Raw genomic sequence first — 23,200 nt, 5'->3', positions numbered from 1 at the left:
TCATTACTGTTCGTTAATCTTTCAGAGAGATGTTGGTACGGTGGCTATGTCGAAGAAAAAGTTCTTGTATTTTTAGACATGCATACTGAAATATTTATGAAGTATTGGGATGTCTGGAGTTTATTTCAAAATAATATGGAAGGGAAATGGAGACAGGAGTGAAACCAGACAGTCCATAAATTGATAAATTTGGGAGCTGGATGATGAACACATGAGTCTTTCTTATATAATTCTACCTACTTTTGCAATCTTGAAAGCCTCCATGACAAAAGTTTAGTAATATTTTAAAAGTCAAGAAGAGAAAAAGAAGACATCAAGGCCCTTTCTGAAGCAGGCAGTGAAATCGCCATTAGATCCCAGATCATAAAGTTCTCCAAGACTTACTGGCCACTGCTAGGCTTGGAAGTGATTACTTCTAGAGCAAAAGACTCGGGGTCCCGAGTACAAACACTCACCACTTTGATATAACTGTAGGAAAGAAGGCCCTTTTCTGACAGAGTGCTGGGAGGGGAAAACTCGTATTTTCTTAGGATCCTATAGCAAGACCAGAGGGGGTTTGGGGAACTGCTCCCTTTCCAACCTCTCCCCTCTCGCACCCCTTTCCCCCAGCACCTTGGGAACTAGAGCTTGAGGCCAGAGACTCGATCTAGGGAATTCACATTCACTCTGGAGGAATCCTGATAAGGGCTGAGAAACCTACACTCAGGAAACAAATGCTGGAGTGGTGATTCAACTCCCTACAGGAAAGGCTGCACAATCTTCTAGGGACACGTGAAGTCTCTGGGGGAGGGCCTTACACACTGACCATGGGATCAGAGCCCAGCTCTGCAGCGGGATTAGTGTGTTTGTTAAAAGATTTATTCACTTTCACAAGGGACTCTGGGCTCTCAAAATAGGCCTGTGTCAAAGGATAGCAAAAGACGGATTCCAGATGAGCTGAAGCTGTGATTGGATATGTAAGTCCAGCTTTTTCCGTGGCATCTATTTGTGTAATGCCATGTACGTGGAGTACAGAATGATTCTAAAGCTGCCTTTTCTTGAGTCTGTCTTATGTTCCAGGCCCTGAGCCATGCAGATCACTGATATTATACATGTAAACGGTATTATCTCAATTTGGTGAAAGACTCTGTAACACAGATATTTCTTTGGTAAAGTAGCTTAACCGCTTTACCAAATTTATGCCATTATTAAATTTCTTTTTCTTTCTTTCTTTTTTTAAAGCGACCATGAATGCAGTCAACAAAACAAGAAGAAACTCAAGGTTTTTTTGATGATATCTGGAAATCATAAATAATAGCAACAAACGAAGCAGCATTAATAACAATACATATTGCACAGATTATCTTATTCCATACTTAAAAAAAAAACTAAAGATACGTGTCAGCGGTTCTCAAAGTGTGGTTCAAGGACCTTGGGGGCCTCTGAGATTCTTTGAGAGGGTTTGCTAGGTTTCCTTTTTCCAGCTCTTTGTCTTTAAAACTGCGTTTTCTTCATAAACTTTAATCCAAGCAAAGCATCACAAGTTGAATGCAGCTACATGTATGAGAATTCAACTGTCTTTCCATAAAACTAAACACGGGAGAGATGTTCAAAACTGCAAAACATAGTTTTCATCAAAATGTTATTTAACGTTAACATTACCAGGGTTCATTCTTGTTATTTAAAGGGAAATCGTTCATAAATAGTTTAAACATCTCTCAGGTTTAATTGCAAATACAGCAAGTATCAGTAGATATAATCCACATAAACAAAAGCTTTTTGGGATCTTCAATTATTCTAAAGAGTACAAAGTGGTCCTGATACCACTGAGTTGGAGAACTGCTGTTCTGTGTTAATAGCTGAAGTTACTTAAACCCTGGAGAGTTAAGTTCAGCAAATGTGTAAAGTCTTTCTCATACTTTAAATTTGTCCATCAGTAGAAATTCAGGGGATAGTATAATGTCAGGTAAATATAAACAATATCGATAATAGCAATGAACTTCATGCACTATCTTATTCATTCTTGCAAAAATTCTGAAAGGCACATGTTATTTGGTGAAGTTAACTTCAGAAAAATTAAGTGATTTTAGTAAGTATAATTGGAGCAGTCTCTGATATTTTTATTTCTAAAACCTTTCAGTTGGCCAAGGAGAAAGACTGCTTCCGATTTGTCACACACCAAGTCAAGTATTTTATGAGTATTGTATACTTTCATGTGTTACCTTACTCTGTGCAGGCAAAAACATAGAAAGAAGGAATTATTAACGAGAGGCAAGGAATCTTTCTGAAATTAACTTCAATGAATCTTTATCAATCTTCTTTAGAATTCTAGAAACAACAAAGATAAATTATCACGCATGTTCTGCTGAAAATGTCAAGTACTACTCCAACCAATCAGCTGGCAAATATTTTGCATGCATTATCTCATTTAGCTCTCAAGACACTCTGAAAAAATGATTATTATTTATTAAGCTTACTGAATCTCAGAGAGACAAGAATACTTTCCGTAAACATATAGGGTCTTAGCACTTTAAAAACTTTGAATTCGGAAACAGTTATAGTTCAAGTCTTTATTAAAAATATCATTACTGCTACTAACTACTCTTATCATTTACTGAGTACTCACTGACTCTCGTGTTTTAGCTGCATCACATACTTTTCATGCATTATCTCATTCCAACCTCATAAAAGCCATAAAATAACTTGGTAAGATCATTTACTTCAAATGAGGCAAGTAAATTCAGAAAATGTGTAAACATGTTCACACTGTTTTGCAAAGCCTCGAATTCAAGCAACACAGATCAATTCTCTTCGAACTATCAGGTAATAATACCATATGCCAATGATTCTTAGATGCACAATTTCTTTCAGATTTTAACGTGTTTGAAAGCATGATGCGTCTTACAACTGATAGTCTCTTACAATTACCGTCAGCGGGTCAGTCATCGCTATGTAGTCGTCAATGCAAGTACGTTCACATGTGTGAATCTGGTCTGAAAAACTTCTTTTAATCTCTTCTGGTAAGATCAAAATTATCAGGAGCACAATTTGCAAAATGGGTATCAGCAGCATGGTGGTAATTTAGTGTGACTGAAGAATTATGTCAAAGCAGGCAAAGGGATGGAATGTTCTGAAGAAGGTATCAGCAGAGTCAAATGCCCCAGAGAAGTCTAGAACTTAAAACATTGCCTCTGTCTTTGAAAATGATTGTCAAACCTAAAAAGAGGGGCGCCCGAGTGGCTCAGTCCATGAAGCATTCGATTCTTGATTTCGGCTCAGGTGACGATCTCACAGTTCATGAGATCAAGCCCTGTGTCCCTGCGTCCGGCTCTGCACTGACAGCATGGAGCCTGCTTGGTAATCTCTTTCTCTGTCCCTCCCCTGCTCCCTTGCTCTCTCTCAAAATATACATACATTTAAAAACAAAAACATGGGAATGCAAGCTGGTGCAGCCACTCTGGAAAACAGTATGGAGGTTCTTCAAAAAAACTAAAACTAGAACTACCCTACGACCCGGCAATTGCACTACTAGGCATTTATCCAAGGGATTCAGGTGTGCTGTTTCAAAGGGACACATGCACCCCCATGTTTATAGCAGCACTATCGACAACAGCCAAAGTATGGAAAGAGCCCAAATGCCCATCAATGGATGAATGGATAAAGAAGAGGTGGTGTATATATACAACAGAGTATTACTCGGCAATCAAAAAGAATGAAATCTTGCCATTTGCAACCACGTGGATGGAACTGGAGGGTATTATGCTAAGTGAAATTAGTCAGAGAAAGACAAAAATCATATGACTTCACTCATATGAGGACTTTAAGAGACAAAACAAATGAACATAAAGAAGGGAAACAAAAATAATATAAAAACAGGCAGGGGGACAAAACAGAAGAGATTCTTAAATATGGAGAACATAGGGTTACTGGAAGGGTTGTGGGTGGGGGGGATGAGCTAAATGGGTAAGGGGCATTGAGGAATCTGCTCCTGAAATCACTGTTGCACTATATGCTAACTAACTTGGATGTAAATTGAAAAAAAATAAATTAAAGAAAAAAAAAAAAGAAAATGAGGAGGTCCCTGATGATTATAGAGACAACAATTATAGTGGAATAATGAAAACAGATAAATAATGAGTGGTGATACAAAAGAGGGGAGAGAGTTTATAGAATGAATTTCCTGGAACAAATTAGCCAACACCAAAATGAAAACATTCTTATAAACTGGAGGGCTATGGTCAGTAATTCAACTTCTTATTAAACTCAAAGGCAATCTCAGAGGCATCTATTTTCATGAGCTGTTCTTCATGGAAAGGAATTTTTTCGAGGACACTTGGGAGGATCACACAACGTCATGCTGACATGAGTGGTCCCTTGCCTTGTGGAGTAATGAGTCTCGTGCACATGGGAGTTGATAGCGTGCTGTGGTACGTACATCACTATGAGGTCCGTGCAGTGAGAATGGTAAGAAATTCAGAGTCAGGTTCGGAGTCGATGTTGAACTTCAAGGGTTTTTTAGCTTTGAGAAGAGTAGGGACAGGGGCACGTGTGAATAAAGGTTAAGGATCGCAAAAGTAGGGGCAAGGAGAACGGAAATGACTTTGAGGGAAGTTGAACTAAAGGAGGAAGACTGTAGCAGGAAAGCAAGAGAAGACAGGCCAGGAGCCTGAGGAACGAGAGGAATGTTCAGGGCTTGTGAGATACACGTGGATGAGAACGTGTGGAGAGGTGGGTGGGGAAGGTCTTAGGATTTAACTGCAACATGGCTGAGGGCATGAGGAAGTGAAATCGAAGATAGCACTGAAATAGGACCGCATTACTACCAAGAGGTAGCAGAATGTGCCATCGCAAAATATGCCTCTTTGGCGTACGGATCATTTCGAGTTGATTATTTTGAGACGTCACAAACACAGAAGAAGCTCTGAAAAAGTAGAAGTTATCCGTGCTCATGGATTGGAAGAATAAATATTGTCAAAATGTCAATACTACCTAAAGCTATCTACACATTCAATGCAATCCCAATCAAAATTGCACCAGCATTCTTCTCGAAACTAGAACAAGCAATCCTAAAATTCATACGGAACCACAAAAGGCCCCGAATAGCCAAAGTCATTTTGAAGAAGAAGACCAAAGCAGGAGGCATCACAATCCCAGACTTTAGTCTCTACTACAAAGCTGTCATCATCAAGACAGCATGGTATTGGCACAAGAACAGACACATAGACCAATGGAATAGAATAGAAACCCCAGAACTAGACCCACAAACGTATGGCCAACTCATCTTTGACAAAGCAGGAAAGAACATCCAATGGAAAAAAGACAGTCTCTTTCACAAATGGTGCTGGGAGAACTGGACAGCAACATGCAGAAGGTTGAAACTAGACCACTTTCTCACACCATTCACAAAAATAAACTCAAAATGGATAAAGGACCTGAATGTGAGACAGGAAATCATCAAAACCCTAGCGGAGAAAGCAGGAAAAGATCTCTCTGACCTCAGCCGTAGCAATCTCTTACTTGACATATCCCCAAAGGCAAGGGAATTAAAAGCAAAAATGAACTACTGGGACCTTATGAAGATAAAAAGCTTCTGCACAGCAAAGGAAACAACCAACAAAACTAAAAGGCAACCAACGGAATGGGAAAAGATATTTGCAAATGACATATCGGACAAAGGGCTAGTATCCAAAATCTATAAAGAGCTCATCAAACTCCACACCCCAAAAACAAATAACCCAGTGAAGAAATGGGCAGAAAACATGAATAGATACTTCTCTAAAGAAGACATCCGGATGGCCAACAGGCACATGAAAAGATGCTCAACGTCGCTCCTCATCAGGGAAATACAAATCAAAACCACACTCAGATATCACCTCACGCCAGTCAGAGTGGCCAAAATGAACAAATCAGGAGACTATAGATGCTGGCGAGGATGTGGAGAAACGGGAACCCTCTTGCACTGTTGGTGGGAATGCAAATTGGTGCAGCCACTCTGGAAAACAGTGTGGAGGTTCCTCAGAAAATTAAAAATAGACCTACCCTACGACCCAGCAATAGCACTGCTGGGAATTTACCCAAGGGACACAGGAGTACTGATGCATGGGGGCACTTGTACCCCAATGTTTCTAGCAGCACTCTCAACAATAGCCAAATTGTGGAAAGAGCCTAAATGTCCATCAACTGATGAATGGATAAAGGAATTGTGGTTTATGTACACAATGGAGTACTACATGGCAATGAGAAAGAACGAAATATGGCCCTTTGTAGCAACGTGGATGGAACTGGAGAGTGTGATGCTAAGTGAAATAAGCCATACAGAGAAAGACAGATACCATATGTTTTCACTCTTATGTGGGTCCTGAGAAACTTAACAGAAGTCCATGGGGGAGGGGAAGGAAAAAGAAAAAGGAGGTTAGAGTGGGAGAGAGCCAAAGCATAAGAGCCTCTTAAAAACTGAGAACAAACTGAGGGTTGATGGGGGGTGGGAGGGAGGGCAGGGTGGGGGATGGGTATTGAGGAGGGCACCTTTTGGGATGAGCACTGGGTGTTGTATGGAAACCAATTTGACAATAAATTTCATATATTGAAAAAAAAAGAAAAATTAGAAGTTACCCTTTTGTTAGAGAAACTTGCATTCGTAAAGGAAATCTGCCCGTCTAAGCTCCTTCCTCTGTGCACCAGGAAGAGCAGGATGACTAAATCATTTGAAAACACTAAGCCTATATTTCAAGTCCAATAATGTGCTTACATCGTTAGGCGTGAAAGCCAGCAAAGTGGAAGAACTTACGGATACGAGAAAGAAAAGTAACAGGCGATGGAGTAAGGTCCCTGAGGAGGCAGAGTCAGAAACAACTGGGAGAGTTACACTAGGAATTAAAAATGCCTGTTACTTTCTATTGGAAGAGATGATAGTATGAGTGGGTGGTAGAAACGATCAAGGCCGACCTGAAAAGGGGAAAGAGGAATAACTAGAAAGACGAAATAACTGATCGATGGCAAAAGAGCCGAGTTGTTAACTTGATGTACAAAATGATTTAAGTGGATATTTGTTGATTCTGTGAAGCCATAAGACATAAGGAGCGTGAATGTAGTTAGATGAATGGAGATAGTAAGGTTTTCTTAACAAGACAATAAGTTGAACACTCTTCTGTGTTGCCGGGAAAATATTTAGGAGGGAGAGTTTGGAGACTCAGGAGAAAAAGACAATGGGCAATGGAACAAGGGTCTGAGAACCTGAGAATAAACGGACTGCCGGGTCCCGAGGCTGAAAGTGAACGCTTGGGTAGAAGGGGGCCTCAGGTCTCTTGTAACGGGTAAGAAAGATATTATTATGCAAAGGAAAGAAGAGAGTCTAAACTAAGGGAGAAGTAGGAAGGATTAAGCGAAATAAACCAATTTTGTGATATTTAGGAAGTTCCATCAATAAGACATGGTGATTGATCGGATAGGGTATGTGAGGGAGAGGAAAGAGTCAACAAACAATGGCAGGTTTCTGGTTTGTGTCCTCAGGTGGGTGGGGTTGCCACTAAGCATAGGACCATAGGTGAAGGAGCAAGATTGTGGCAGGGAAGGTAGTGGACTCTGGATTGTGTCAGGTTCGAAGCCCGCATTGAGGATCAGTATGAAATTCTATGTGAATATAGGTGTTTAGAACTCAGGAGACAGGTGTGAGCTGGGGACAGGACTTTTCTTATAAGGGGAAATTATAAGGTCATGATCTTTTAAGAACTGTTGTGGAAAGAGAAGGAGGGTCAGAAAAGAATCTAGGGCAAGGGTTCTAAACCTTTTTGTAACTATAGACCTCCTCTCAGAATAATGTGTTTTTCAAAATATGACTTATTGTCAGAGTAATGTTTTTGAATGGATAAAACAACACAGGGGATTGCAAAGGAAACAAAATTCGTTGGACGTTCTGCTATCAAACATTAAAGCTAAACTTCAGAGACGGCAATATATGTGCTTTCTGATTAACACGTTAAATATCAAGGTCTAGTTATGGATCAAAGAGCTACTGAAATTTTGAGATAGGGACCAGTGTTTACCATATGTTCAGATATTTGCCGGAGGTGAATGTGATTTTCAATTATCTGTGAGTCCTATTGATGATAATAATATAGATACTGCAAATTACCCTTCTGGTTTGTTGCCTACATTTGTAATTGGAGTAAGTCCCCAATTTCCGTTATAGGTTAGTCAAAATAAAGATGTTAACCTTTTGCGACATCAAAATTTACACATTCCCAGTTACAGTCATGATGTAGTAGCTGGTATCAGAATCAGATTTAACTTCTTGCTATAAGAAACTATAAAAAATGCTAGGAAAAAGACTCTCATTTTCTAATAATGGTGGGATAGTTTATAGAAGACCAGCACTCGTGGTAATAACAATCATAAAGTGCGAACAAAATTTACAAAAACCCCAACATTTGAAGGTACATGAGAGTGAGCAAAAAGCATGTAGAAATTACAGGGGAAGCAGCTATTGAATGAGGGAGACATATTGTTTGAGCTCCAAATTTGTATGTTTCTCCCCCTGAGGGCATTCTCCAGCCTGGAGGTTAGATCTCAGAGCGGAAACTTGCAGTGGAATTGAACTGGGGAGTCAGAGAACAGGCCAAGATCTGCCAGAACAGCTGGGGTTTGAAAAGGGCAGTCAGAGAAAAGGACAAAGCCACGGGGAAGAGGGGGCTTACGATTTCAATACAGTGTTCCCTCCCGTTGCTTTATGACACTTGAATCCTTTGTGTGTGAGATTCTAAGGAGCCTATGGAGCAAGCAACATTTGAAAGCACGAAAGTATTTAATAAGGATTTCTACGGTTGTCTATGGCAGAGAAAACAAAGTTGGGAGTTGGCATCACACCATTAGAAAAGCTTAGTAAAGACCTCGCCCTTTCTCTTATACTCAGGAGGAACATGCCTTAGGGGAAAAAGCATTTCATAGGACTAAAGGATTTGCCCGAGGAATAAAAATTAGAGCTTTTAAAACCCTGAGCCTACCATAAAAAACCAAAAACAGTGCTTCTGTAAGAGTATATTTATAATATGACTAGATATACAAAAGAAACAGAAAAATGGGATCCATAATAAAGAGGAATAAACAGAAAAATGCGACCCACTATATTGAGGAAACTGGGTACATAAAAACAGATCCCCACAGGATCCAGATATTGGAATTGACAGACAAAATCTTTAACAGATAAATATGGTAATAATTTATCAGAAAAGATAGACATGTGGTGGTAGAGATGGGAATTTCAGGATAGATGTGGAAACTAAAGAAAAGAAATCCTGCATTAAAAAAAAATCACTATTTAAAATTAAGAAAATTTGATGGATGGGATTAGTAGTAGAAACAAGGGTCAATGAACCTCAAGAAGGTCAATACGTATCATCTAAATTTAACCACGATGAAAAAAGATTTTTAATTTTTTTTTAACGTTTATTTATTTTTGAGACAGAGAGAGACAGAGCATGAACGGGGGAGGGTCAGAGAGAGGGAGACACAGAATCTGAAACAGGCTCCAGGCTCTGAGCTGTCAGCACAGAGCCCGACGCGGGGCTCGAACTCACGGACCGCGAGATCACGACCTGAGCAGAAGTCGGCCGCTTCACCGACTGAGCCACCCAGGCGCCCCTGAAAAAAGATTTTTTTTAAAAATTGGACTTAGGTTTCCAGCCATGGCAGAGTTCTTGGTAGTACACAAACAACCATAAAACTGGACAGAAAATATATATGAGACTATTGTTTTTAGGCATTTAGAAATAATGTGTGTAGGACTGTGTTTTTTAAGATAAGAGAAACACATGAGGTAAGTCCTATATTCACCTTCTTTATCTGGAGATAATTTCTTGACTGTGTCACAGGGAAGGGAACCCCAAGTAGGGATTGGCTGTCTTGTTTAACTAAGGAAGCAGAGACCAGAGTTCAGGACTGTCAAAACACCTGGAATTTCTCAGGCGAGGTATAAGAGAAGAGACATCTATGCAGAAGGGGAGACCAAGAAGTATTTATAAGCATACGCTCCAGGTACACGGTTGAGAGCTAGGTCACACACACACAGGTGAAATTCCATGAGGCCCAGCAGTGAGTGGCAACGATGAGGACAAATATACTCGAGGTCACACAGGGTTAGAAATTGGAGTCCGGCCCAACTGCCGGAAGCCAAGCTATCCAACCAGCCTGATGGTAGGGCCCGGGCGGTGGACGGATCAGGACTGCATGGGAGGCCCACCAAAAGTGAAGCTTCTTGTACTCCTGCTTTTATGTAATTTGGCCTTAGCGTTGGTCAGGGCAGCCCCTCCTACCAATGAAAGTACCTGGGGATTTGTCGATTGGGGAGTTGCCCACGACAGCCCCCCCCCCCCCCGGGAAAAGAACCATTGGGGAAAGAAATAAGATTCAGCAGGGAAATCATGCGGCCCTACATCCAGCCCTTGCCACCCCCTATAAAGACTCCTCTACCTAAAGGAAGGATAGCCCCATATATTTCCTAGCCAAGGAGGGGGATAAATGGGTTCGAAATCCCCACTCCGGCAACAAAAGAGTGTATCTATGGATACAAGTTACTCCAACCCCTAGGCCCACTTGGCCCCCAGGAGACATTCCAGATGATAACTGGACCTCGTGGGTTAAGGTACAGAATGGTTTATTAGTTCCTGGGTATACATTGTCTCTCTGGGAACGCGTAAGGCATGGGTTCCCAGGGCCCTCTTGGCTCCCTCCCGGGACGCCAGACCAAAGCGAATACTTTTGTTCCTTGTACCACAAATGGTTCAAAGGAACAATTAAGAAGTCACGTCCCTGTAAACATTCCACTTGAGGTGTTGAGAGCTAGATGACCTTGAAAGGGCAGGAGGGAACGTTACAAGAAAATAACTATGTTGTCCCTTAGTGGGTGACTACACAAAGGAACATTTTTAGAATTAGGTAATGCCCAAAAACATAGATGATGCACGCTATAAGGAATTTGCTAACAAATATAATGCCACGCCTGCCACAATAAAGCGGCCAGTCTAACACGCTGCTGTTGTCTGGGTCCATTTGTCATTTTTGCCGACGCCGTTCATCCTTCGGGAGCCGCTGGACCCACTGGGGCTGGACCCCGGCACCCAACCAGAATGAACAGACCCCATTACCTCATCACTAACATCTTGAGGATTCAACAGAAACAAAACAAAGAACATACTTAGGAGTAAGGGTCATGTCCTTAAAAGATGCCCCATAATAAAACCTAAAGCCAAACCTCAGTAGGATCAGGAAGAACAGAAGGAAATTTATAGCATGCCAGCCTGACATTCAATACTCTTTTAGAAGAAAACAATGCCTTCTAGACTCTTTGTAATGCATCATCTACAGTGCCCTTCATAAAGTGAAATATAGATAAGAAGAAGTAGGAAATTACATTAATCACAAAAAAGGCAATCAATAAAAACAGACTTCCTATACCACCTACTGTTGGAATGATCAGATAAGAATTTGCAGCCACTGTTATGAAAAGAAGATGTTGAAGGACTTAAAGCCAAATATGGCCCTCATTAGTAAAGAGATGCTGAGTCTTGGCAGAGACATGTCAATTATAAAAAAGAATGGAATGGCAGTTTGGGAACTATGAGGTAAAATATATGAATGAAAATTAAACTGGACAATTTTATAGATGATTGGAGATGGCAGAAGAAAGGAACTACAAACTTAAAGACACTCAAAAAAATTAATTGGAAGAAGTCGGGTGGGGGGCTAAGTAGTAGGAGAACCCTAGGCTGCCTCATCCCTCTAACACAGCTACATAACTACTAAGTCATTCTGAATACCCAAGAAACTGACAGAACAAACTGCACAACCACAAGGAGAGAAGAGACCACATCAAGGAAGGTAGGAAGTGTGGAGACATGGTTTGGGGGAGAAACGGATCATGGATGCTGTGGAGGGGAGGGAGCCATGGTCGCAGACAAAGGCAAGAGAGAGAGAAGTACATAGGGATATGCACAAAGAGAACACTTCCCAAAGCCATTGGCTGGGAAAATGGAGGGGCTGATATTCATAAATTTTTACAACCAACAGGATTCAGAGACTGGAGTTTTAGAGGTGATGGGGTTGGCCAGGATAGAGTGCTGAGGGCACTGCCCTGCTCCCGGAGAGAAGGCAGGCAGGCAACCCTGGGGTAGATGGTGTGATCTGAGGATTGCCTAAGGGGCACGGAGAGAGGCTGTTCACTCTTCTTGGAGAGCGTCTGTGAGAGGTGGTGTTTGCAGAGATACCGCTCCAGGAATAAAGGAGCTGGTGGGAGCCATTTCCATCCTCTGCCCCTCAGCATAGGTGCGGGCACACTGGCTGAGGGCAGCTAGCCCGGATGCTGGTTGTTTAGCCAGCTTCCTCCAAACCCCATGCCCCTTGCACTCTGGTGTGACTACTCTTTTTAGTCACACCTGCATCCATCCCAGTGTGGCAAGACCCTCCCCTAGAAGACCAGCACATCCCTAAAGTTTGGAGTTTTAAAAGTCAGTCGGCTTGGCTGGGAGAGAGCCCAAAGGGCACAACGCTGTTCCAGGCAGGCAAGCAACTCAGAGGCAGACCGCTTGAAAAAAACCATCTGAAAAACACCTAGGATGCATGGGGGGCAATTATTTGCTCTTCCGGGAGTACTTTCCTAAGAGCAGCAGGCACAGAGACCCCTCTCTGGGGAGAAAGAAGCTGGCTGGTACCACCTCCCTCCCCTGCCTGTCAGCATAAACCAACTTCAGTAAATAGCACAGTGTCAGCGCTGGCTGCCTAATCTGCTTGTGCCGAGTCCGCCCCACCCCCCATGCTCTGCATATACTCAGGCAAGTGTGCCTAAGGACCATCTAAGCAGGCCTCTTCCCCAGAAGATCAGCAGAAAGCCCCATACGCACCATGTCTTCTGACCATAGAGTTCTGCAAGGCTTCAGTTCTAGTGGAAGTAGCATCGGGTCTCATTTAACAAACAGATCAGATCACACCTGGTAAAAACTTGCCACACTCTGGCCAAGGTCCAAATACTGCCCACTGCAAGCAAGCAAAGCCTCTGCAGATGACTGACATGAGAGATAGAGCAGCCAAAACATAGCAGCAGAGTGCATGCAGTACACATCAGAGAACGTTCCTGAAGTGCCAGGCCCTGGACACTATATGATCTCTTCTTCATAAAACCATTACTCTCAGAAGCAGGAAACACGAGAGGCTTTTCTAACACAGAGAAGACAGAGACTTAGACAAAATACCAAGACTGAAGAATTCATTCCAAAAGAAAGAACAAAAAAACAGGTCATGGCTAGAGATCTAATCAAAACAGATATAAATAATATGCCTGATGGAGAATTTAAAGCAACAATCATAAGGATACTAGCTGGGCTTGAGAAAACCGTGGAAGACATCAGGGAGACTCTTGCCACAAAGATAAAAGAGTTAAAAAACAATCAGTCAGGAATGAAAAATACCATAACTGAGATTCAAAACCAACTGAATGTAATGACCACAAGGATGGAAGAACCAGAGGAACAAATAAGTGATATAAAAGATAGAATAATGGGAAATAACAAAGCTGAACAAAAGTGAGAAAGAAAAATTATGGATCATGAGAATACACTTAAGGAACTCATAGACTCCATTGAGCATAATAACATTCGTATCATGGGAGTCCCAGAAGAAGAAGAGAGAAAAGAGGGCAACAGGTTAATTTGAGGAAATAATAGCTGAACACTTTCTTAGTCTGTGGAAGGCAACAGATATCCAAACCCAAAAGGAACAGAGAACTCATATCAAGCTCAACAAAAATAGGCCAATACCAAGACATATTGTAGTTAAATTTGCAAAATATAGTGATGAAGAAAAAATCCTAAAGGCAGCAAGACAAAAGATGTCCCTAACTTACAAGGGAAGACCCATAAGGCTAGCTGAGGATGTCTCCACAGAAACTTGGCAATGCAGAAGGAAGTGGCATGATATATTCAGTGTGCAGAATGGGAAAAATTTACAGCCAAGAATACTCTATCCAGCAAGTCTATCAATCAGAATAGGAGAGATAAAAGGTTTCTCAGACAAACAAAAGCTAAAGGAGGTTGTGACCTCTAAACCACACTTGCAAGAAATATTAAAAAGAACTCTTTGAGTGGGAAAGAAAGACCTAAAGTGACAAAGACTAGAAAGGAACAGAGAAAATCTCCAGAAATAACCATGAAACAAGCAATAAAATGGCACTAAATACATATCTATCAATAATCACTCTGAATGTAAATGGACTAAACAATCCAATCAAAAGACATAGGGTGTCAGAACATATATAAACATAAGACCCATCTATGTGCTGCCTATGGGAGACTCATTTTGATGTAAAGGCATTTGAAGATAGAAAGTGGGGGGATGGAGAGACTTTTATGATGCAAATGGATGCCAAAAGAAAGTCAATACTTATATCAGAAAACCTGGATTTTAAACCAAAGACTGTAACAAGAGATAACGAAGGGCACTATATCACAATAAAGTTGTCTATCCAACAACAAGATCTAACAATTGTAAATATTTATGCCTCCAACAGGAAAGCACCCAAATACATAAAGCAATAACAAACATAAAGAAGCGAATCGATAATAATACAATAATAGTAGGGAGCCACCTGAGTGGCTCAGTCAGTTGAGCCTCTGACTCTTAATTTTGACTCAGGTCATGATTTCATGGTTCATGAGATTGAGCCCAGTGTTGGGCTCTGCACTGACAGCATGGGGCCTATTTTGGAATTCTACCTCTCCCTCTCTCTCTGCCCTTCCCCAGCTCTTTCTCTGTTTCTCAAAATAAATAAATAGACACTTAAAAATAATAGTAGGGAACTTTAACACCCTACTTACAACAATGAACAGATCATCTAAGCAGAAAACCAATGAGGAAACAATGGCTTTCAATGACCCACTGGACCAGATGGATTTAACATATATATTCAGAGCATTTCATCCTAAAGCAGCATAATACACATTCTTTGCAAGTGCACAGGGAACATTCTTCAGAGTAGATCACATACTAGGTCAGAAATCAGACCTCAACAAGTACAAAAGATTGAGATCATACCATACATCTTTTCTGACCACAACACTATGAAACTTGAAGTCAATCACAAGAAAAAACTTGGAAAGACTGCAATACATGGAAGTTAAACAACATACTATTAAAGAATGAATAGGTTAACCAGGAAATCAAGGAAGAAATAAAAACATACATGGAAACAAATGAAAATAAAAATGTGACAGTCCAAACACCTTTGAGATGAGGCAAAAGTGGTCACAAGAGGAAAGTATATAGTAGTACAGGCCTACCTCAAGAAGTAAGAAAAATCTCAAATGAACAACCTAACTTTATACCTAAAGGAGGTAGAAAAAGAACAACAAATGAAGGCTAAAGCCAGCAGAAAGGAAATAATAAAGATTAGAGCAGAAATACATGATACAGAAACTAAAAGATACAGTAGAACGGATCCATGAAACCAGGAATGAGATTTTTAAAAAAAATGAATACAATTGATAAACCGCTTGATACACTTATCAAAAAGAAAAAAGAAAGGACTCAAATAAATAAAACCACAAAATAAAGAGAGATCACAACCAACATCACAGAAATACAGACAATTATGAGAGTATTTTAAAAAATTATATGCCAACAAATTGGACAATTTGCATAAATTCCTAAAAACATGAGAGAGTGAGTGCACACCGCCCCCCACCCGGTTGTCAGCAGGCTGGCTCCCACTGTGAGATCATGACCTGAGCCAAAATCAAGAATTGGATGCTTAACTGACTGAGCCACCCAGGCACCCCAGCTGTAGCAACTTCTTACTAGATATGTCTCCTGAGACAAGGGGAACTAAAGCAAAAATAAACTATTCGGACTTCATCAAAATAAGAAGCTTATCAACAAAACTAAAAGGCAACCTATGGAATGGGATAAGATATTTGCATATGACATATGTGATAAAAGGTTAGTATCCAAAATATATAAAAATTCATAAAACTCAACACCCAAAAATCAAATAATCCGGTTCAAAGATGGGCGGAAGACTTGAATATACAGTTTTCCAAGGAAGACATAGAGATGGCTAGCAGATACACGAAAAGATGCTACACATCACTCATCATCAGGGAAATACAAATCAAAACCACAGTTGAGATACCACGTCTCACCAGTCAGAATGGCTAAAATTAACAACACAGAAAACAACAGATGTTGGTCAAGATTGAGAGAAAGGGGAACCCTCTTACATTGTTGGTGAGCATGCAAATTGGTGCGTTCACTCTGGAAAACAGTATGGAGGTTCCTCAAAAGTTAAAAACAGAACGACCCTACTATCCAACAATTGCACTACTAGGTATTTACCCAAAGGATACAAAAATAATGATTCAAAGAGATACATGCACCTGATGCTTATAGCAACATTATCGACAAAAGCCAAGTTATGGAAAGAGCACAAATGTCCATTGACTGATGAGTGGATAAAGAAGTTTTATATATCTATCTATCTATCTATCTATATATATATATGGAATGGAATATTACTCAGCCATAAAAAAATAAATAAAATCTTGTCTTTTTCAATGATGTGTATGGAGCCAGAGAGGAGGAGTATGCTAAGTGAAATAAGTCAGTCAGAGAAATACAAACACCATATGATTTCATTCATATGTGGAATTCAAGAAACAAAACAGAGAACATAGGGGGAAGAAAAGAGAGGCAAACCAGGAAACAGACTTAACTATAGAGAACAAACTGAGGGAGGTGGGCGGGGGAAGGGTTAAATAGATGATGGGTATTTAAGAGGGCACTTGTGATGAGCACTGGGTGTTGTATGTAAGTGATGAATTACTAAATCCTACATCTGAAATTGATATTACGGTATACGTTAACTAACTGGAATTTAAAAAGTTGAAAAAATATTAATTGGAAGAACAAAGAAAAAATATTTTTAAAAAATTAAGAGTTTCAGGGATCTATGAAACAATATAAAGCATCTTAACACATGTAATTAGAGTCTCAGAAGAAGAGGGGAAATAATGGGGCAGGAAAATATTTGAAAAGATAATGGTAAAAATTTTCCTAATTTGGTGACAAGTCTTAATCTATAGATCTGTGCAACTCAACAAGCTCTTAAGAGAATAAATTCAAAGGAAACAAATCATAACAATATTATAAACAAACTCATTATAAACAATATAAATAATTAAAGGCAAGAGAAAAATGACACATTTCATAAAGAGGATTAATACGGAAATGTCCAAGGACTTCACATCAGATATGATAGAGGACAGACGATAATAAAACTGTCCTTAAATAGAACAAAGTAAAAGCAAAATAAATCCACACGTGTCAACCCAGAATTTTATGAGGGTAAAATTAAGACGTCTTCAGATAAACTAAAGCTGAGAGAATTTAACAGTAGATCTTCACTAAAAGAAATGCTAAAGAAATGTCTTTAGGCTGATGGAAATGATACCAGGTGGAAATTCAGATGTACTAGAGCATAAACTAAATCTCAATAATTTCCAAAGACTGAAATATCCTATAATATGTTTTCCGACAACATCAGAATTAAATTAGAAATCAGTAACAATAAGATATTGAGAAAACACCTCAGCTAATTGGAAATCACACTATAAATGCCTAAATTGTTCAGAGGCCAAGAAAGAAATCACAAGGAAATATGGTAAAACATTTGGATGAATATGTTGCAAACACAGCATATAAAATCTGTGGATATTGCAAAAGCAATGTCAGAGGGAATTTTAGCCACAGTGTCTATATTAGAAAAAAATAAAGGGTTAAAATCAGTGATCTCAGTTTCCACAATAAGAAATTTTAAAAAAGAAGAAAGTACATCCTACATAGAAGGAAAGAAATCATAAAGACAAGAGCAAAAATCAATGAAAGAAAACACAAAAAGTAGAGAAAACTGGCAAAGTAAAAGTCGATTCTTTGCAAAGTTTCATAAAATTGATAAATCTCTAACAAGACGCACCAAGAAAAAGCAGATAGAAAGGAGAGAACACCAATTTCCAATATCAAGAATGAAAGAGAGGGTATCACTACATAACTTACAGACATTAAAAAATAGATACTATGATAAGTTATGATCGGCTTTATGATCTACTGTTTTATGTACAAAGTAAGAATCAATAGTACAAGTCTATACTCACCAATATATGTGTAATTGTTTCCATATGGTTTATTTCTAAATATGGTATAACCCCACCACATATTGTGATCATTTTTCTTTGAGTTATTACTTAAAATAATAAGACAATAAGAGAATGTATTTCCAGAGCCCCATAGGCTGTTGATGCTCTGTTGATTTTTTTTAATTTTAGATGGAGAGAGTGGGGGGAGAGAAGGGCAGAGAGAGAGAGAGAGAGAGAGAGAATATCTCAAGCAGGCTCCATGCTTAGCATGGAGCCCAACTCGGGGCTTGATCCCACCGCCCTGGGATCATGACCTGAGCCAAAATCAAAAGTTGAACGCTCAACTGACTGAGCCTTCCAGGTGCCCTGATGCTTTGTTGATTTTTAACATAAATTTATGTATTGAGTATAATTTACTGGTGCACAAAAATAGACTTCAATTATACATTTACATGAGGTCTTACAAATGTTTGCATCAGTGTAATTATCACCCAATTAAAAAAATAGAACATTTTCAACATTGCAGATAGTTTTCTCATGTCCCTTTCTTTTTAAAAAAAATTTTTTTAACGTTTATTTATTTCTGAGACAGAGAGAGACAGAGCATGAACGGGGGAGGGGCAGAGAGAGGGAGACACAGAATCTGAAACAGGCTCCAGGCTCTGAGCTGTCAGCACAGAGCCCGACGTGGGGCTCAAACTCACGGACCATGAGATCATGACCTGAGCTGAAGTCGGCCGCTTAACTGACTGAGCCACCCAGGCACCCCTCTCATGTCCCTTTCTAGTCAATGTCTTTGAGCTCAGAAAATGACTCTTTGGTATCTATCAATATAGATGAGTTTTACTGTTCCAGAACTTCTCAGAAAAGGAATTATATAAGATCTATGCTTACATATTTGGCTGCTTTTTGGTCATTCTAGTGGCTATCAAGTCACCCTTATTTTTGGTTGTATCATTAGTTCTTATTGTAAATATCATTCCTTTGCAAGGATTTTTGCTTATACTTTCACATGTTGATGGACATTTGGGTTATTTCCAGTATTGGACTATTATGAATGAAGTAGCTCTGAATATTTGAGCATAAATTTTTTGTGTGTGCACGGGCATATATTTTCATATCACGTATAAATATAAACAACGGAATGATAAGGCAGATGTACGCTTCACTTTTAAAAGAAATTGCCAAAATACCATTTTACACTCCCATCAGCAAATTATGAAGTCTCAGTTGCTACTAATTCTGTTAGTATTTTCAATTTTAGTCATTCTAGTAGGTGAGAAGCTATTTCTCATTGTGGTTTTAAAGTTGCATAGTCCTTATGGTACTGAGTATTGTTTCATGGACTTATTGCCACTTGGATACATTCTTATTCTTTTGTAAGTTTATTTATTTTTGAGAGAGAGAGAATGGGAGAGAGAGAGAGTGCAAGCAGGGCAGAGAGAGAGAGAGAGAGAGAGAGAGAGAGAGAGAGAGAGAGAATCGCAAGCAGGCTCCACATTGTTAGCATGGAGCCCCGTGTGTGGCTTGATCTCATGAACTGTGAGATCATGACCTGAGCCAAAATCAAGAGTTCAAACGGTTAACTGAATGTGCCACTCAGGTGCCCCTGGATACATTTTTCTATAAAATGTCCACGATTTTACCTATTTTTAATTGAGTTGTTTGTCTTAGCACTAGTTAATGGCAAGAGCTCTTTATATATTTATGGTACAAGTTTTTGTTTTTTGTTTTTTGTGTTTTTTTTGTCGGAAATGTCTTGTCAATATTTGCTCTGAGACTGTGGCTTATTTCTTTTATTTCCTTAACAGTGTCATTCAAAGAGCAGTTTTTATTTATGAGCAACTTCACCTTGTCAACTTTTAAATTTCATTGTTAATGTAATTTGTTTTCTATTTTTAAAATATTGGCCTAGGTTGCCTGAGTGGCTCAGTCGGTGAAGCAACTGACTTCGACTCAGGTCATGATCTCACGGCTCGTGAGTTCGAGCCCCGCATCGGGCTCTGTGCTGGCAGCTCAGAGCCTGGAGCCTGCTTCGGATTCTGGGTCTCCCTCTCTCTGTGCCCTTCCTCTGCTCATGCTCTGACTCTCTCTCTCTGAAAAATAAACATCATTTAAAAATAAAAATAAAATAAATTAAAAATTAAATTACATTAAATTAAATATAGGCTGATGCCAAGGTCATGAAGATATTTTCCTACAATTTATCTATAATAATTTTAACCTTAGATTTTACATTTAGGTCTATAATCCAATTTAAAGTAATTTTGTATATCATGTGAGGTAGATATCAAGGTTAGTATCTTTTCATATCAATATGCACATGACTCTCAGGACATTTGTTTGAAAAACTATTTTCCCTATTTAATTATCTTGACACATTTTTTGAAAATCATTTGATAGTATATGTGTGAGTATATGTATAAATTATTTTGTAATTGCATTGATTCATTTCCTATTTTTTTGCCAGTAACCACTCTCTTGATTACTTTAGCTTCATAGTAAGCCTTCAAATCAGATAGTGTAAGTGCTCCTACTTTACTTGTCTTTTTTGAAGTTATTTTGATTAGCCTAAGTGGTTTGCATTTCTATTTAAATTTTGGAATCAGCTTGCTGTTTGTGTAAATAATAGATGTGGTTATTTTGGGGGTTGCTATGAGTCCATAGATTAATCTGGGTTATATTTTAAGTTTCAAGAACATGCAATATTTCTCCATTTAATTAGCCAACTTTAATTTATCTATGCAATATTTTGAAGGTTGTAGTACAGAGAGTTTTCACATCTTTTAAGGGTACCATATTTTTGACAATATTATAGATGTAAACTATTAAATGTTTCAATTGTTTGTTTTTAGCATATGGAAATATAATTTATTTTTGTATGTTATATTGATCTGATATCCTGCTTCCTTGCTAAAGTTACTTATTGATATTAGTAAAGTTTTCTTTTATAGATTCTTTGAGCATTTCCACATAAATCGTTATCTTCAAGTAAAAGTGTTCACTATTTTTCATTCTTTTTACCTTTATTTATTTAAATTTGCCTTATTTAACTGGCTATGAACGAAAGTGAATCAAAATGGTAAGAAATAAAAAAATTGAAATTGCTCTTTATCTACCAAAGTAATTAAATTAATATTTTAAAACTTTTCCACAACTATATTGAGATCCAAATGGCTTCATCAGTGAATTCTGTCAAACAATTAAGAGGGAAACATCATGAAATTTACATGAATGGTTTCAGAAAATGGAAAAGGAAGGAATGCCCCTGACTGAGTTTTGGGGGCCAGCATAACCCCGATATGAAAATCTGATTAGGACTTTACCAGATAGGACATTCAGTATATACATAGATGCAGAATTTCTCAAAAATATCTCAATCTGCATATAAACTCTGCCCTAATTCCTGACTGATTTTTAAACTACACAGGAACAGAAGAAATATTGGAGAAACACACTAAAAAGAAGTTGCTGGAAGCCAAGAAAACAGCAGAGACACGAGATGCTGCACAATGTGGGGGACACAGGTTTTGTAGTTTAAGTCCAGGAAGGTAACTGCTTACTAAAAGACAAAAAACACTGATCTTCACAAGAGAAAACAAACTCCACAATGTATAACAGTGTCCAGTTTTAAATTAAAAGTTATTAGCTATCCAAAGAAACAGACAAGATAGGAACCATGAACAGGAAAAAGAGAAGTAAATAGAAGTAGGTGTATTGGTCACGGATGTTGGATCTAAAAGACCAGATCTCAGATTTTAGGAGCCAATAGTGGCACACTACTGGCACACTAATTACTTTATTTAAAACAAAAGAAATATGCACAAAATAACAGAGTAAGAACTCCCAATAATTGTGCATTCATAAACTCTGCAGAAAATCTGTAACAATTGAAATTAACTAAAGGCTTGCAGCAACATAGGAAGCACTCATTTAATAAATACATCACAACATCAGTAAAAACTGATCTTATTTTCACTGCCTGATCTCCAGATCAGTGGTAGCCTTGAAAAATAATAGCTGATGTTCTAAGAAGGAAGATTATAGCACACAGGCCTATCTCAAGAAGCAAGAAAACCCCCAAGTAAACAACCTAACCTTATACGCATAGGAGGTAGCAAAAGAAGAACAAACAAAAACCCCAAACCAGTAGAAGGAAGGAAATAATAAAAATTAAAGCAGAAATAAGTGAAATAGGAACTCAAACATAATAGAACACATCAGTGAAACCAGGATTTAGTTATTTGAAAAGATCAACAAGACTGATAAACTTTAGCCAGACTCATAAAAAAAGACAGAGGACTCAAATAAATGAAGTCAGAAATGGAAGAAGAAATAACAACCAACATTACAGAAATAAAAAGCATTATAAGAGAATATTATAGCAATTGTATGCCAACAAATTGGACAACTTAGAAGAAATGGATAAATTCCTAGAAACATATAAACTACCAAAACTTAGTCAGAAAGAAATAGAAAATTTGAACAGACCAGTTGCTGGCAAGGAAATTTAATCAGTAATCAAAAAACTCCCAACAAACAAAAGACCAGGAACAGATGGCTTCACAGGTAAATTGTATCAAACATTTATTTTTTAGTTTTTTCTTAAAATTTTTAATGTTTTTATTTATTCTTGAGAGGGAGAGAGAGACAGAGCACGAGTGGGGGAGGGGCAGAGCAAGAGAGGTGTATCCAACATTGAAAGAAGAGTTAACACCTATCTTCTCAAACTATTCCAAAAAAAGAAAAACCAAAAAGGAAGGAAAGCTTCCAAATTCATTCTATGAGGTCAGCATTGCCCTGATACCAAGCCAGATAAAGACTACTGAAAAAGAAAACTACTGGTCAATATTATTGATGAACATAGATGCAAAAATCATCAGCAAAATATTAGCAAAGCAAATCCAAAAGTATGTTAAAAAAATCATTCACCATGATCAAGTGGTGCACGGTGGTAATATTTGCATGTCGATCAGTGTGATACATCACATTAACAAGAGAAAGAATAAAAGCCATGTGACCATCTCAATAGATGCAGAAAAAGCATTTGA

The 23,200-nt window shown here is 38.7% G+C and overlaps 1 protein-coding gene across 1 annotated transcript in view; it reads right to left on the bottom strand.

Moving 5' to 3' along the window:
- Positions 1 to 23,200, bottom strand: part of HTR2C (5-hydroxytryptamine receptor 2C) — a 156,229-nt gene that overhangs the window by 3,350 nt on the left and 129,679 nt on the right. The window lies entirely within an intron of this gene.

Source organism: Panthera tigris, chromosome X (genome assembly GCF_018350195.1).
Source record: "Panthera tigris isolate Pti1 chromosome X, P.tigris_Pti1_mat1.1, whole genome shotgun sequence".
In the NCBI taxonomy this organism is placed as follows: domain Eukaryota; kingdom Metazoa; phylum Chordata; class Mammalia; order Carnivora; family Felidae; genus Panthera; species Panthera tigris.
This window is presented reverse-complemented; position numbering and strand designations above follow the sequence as displayed.